The sequence below is a fragment of the Mycetomoellerius zeteki genome, unplaced genomic scaffold (assembly GCF_001594055.1).
Source record: "Mycetomoellerius zeteki isolate Tzet28-1 unplaced genomic scaffold, Tzet1.0 scaffold269, whole genome shotgun sequence".
NCBI lineage: Eukaryota > Metazoa > Arthropoda > Insecta > Hymenoptera > Formicidae > Mycetomoellerius > Mycetomoellerius zeteki.
The window spans coordinates 110650-111729 of NW_017257248.1; positions in this window are offsets into that span (position 1 = coordinate 110650).

Below are 1080 nucleotides of genomic sequence, written 5' to 3' on the forward strand. Positions count from 1 at the left end.
CCCATAGTCAGTTCTTATATTCAAGATCGTCTTAAGTTCAGCCTTGAGGTGTCATGAACCAATCAGATAGCCGCGTTAGCGTATTAAGACATTACTTAAGATGGTTTTGAAATAAGAACCGACTACGAATACCGACCCTTGACGGTAAAGCAGAAAGCGGAAAAGCAGTGGCCAATCACAACTCGTGCTGGTAGTAAGTAATACAAAAAGCCGAAATTATCGAATACCAGAGCGAGTTCTGATTGGCTGCTGCTTTTCCGCTTTCTGCTTTTCCGTCAAGGTGTGAACACGCCCTGGGGCTCTATTCTTGAAAAGAAACGTATACGAAAAACTAGGAAAATACTATAGTATACGTAACATATACTGTAGTATTTCCCTAGACTTTCGTATACGTTTCTTTTCAAGAATAGACCCCCTGAGAGTAAACCTCATCTTATCTCGTTCTATCAACATTCCGCTGTTTCTTTCTCCATGGGGAGAACTAGCAGCCTAAGAATGGACTATGGATTTCGGTCTATATCAAAGCTGCGTTCGGAAACTTCACCCGGGTACCCCCGTATATCATCTTATCCTTATTTAACATTAGGTGAACAACAAGGATAAAACAATACACGGGAGCACTCGGGTAATGTTTCCGAACGCAACCCAACTTATATCAAAAAGAAATCTGAGAATAACCATCCCGACCTTTTTTCTGTAACGCTTCTAATCCGCTAATTCCGCTTCTAATACGCTAGCGACACAACATACATTTTCGAGCACCGGGAACTACGTACATACCACGTCCATTTTCTGACACTGTCGATAAAATCATATCGTCTAAAATGGATGTGATTCGCGTCTGTATTACATCTACAAATTGTGCAAGGCCGGTATTCATAGTCAATTCTTATATTCAAGACCGTCTTAAGTTCAGTCTTGAGATGTCACGAACCAATCAGAGGGCTGTATTAGCATCTTAAGACATTATTTAAGACGGTCTTGAAATAAGTTTTGACTATGAATACCGGCCCAAGATAGGGCGGAATCCATAGACGTTACTCAAGATTTAAGATGGTCTTAAGTAAAGACCCTCTAACA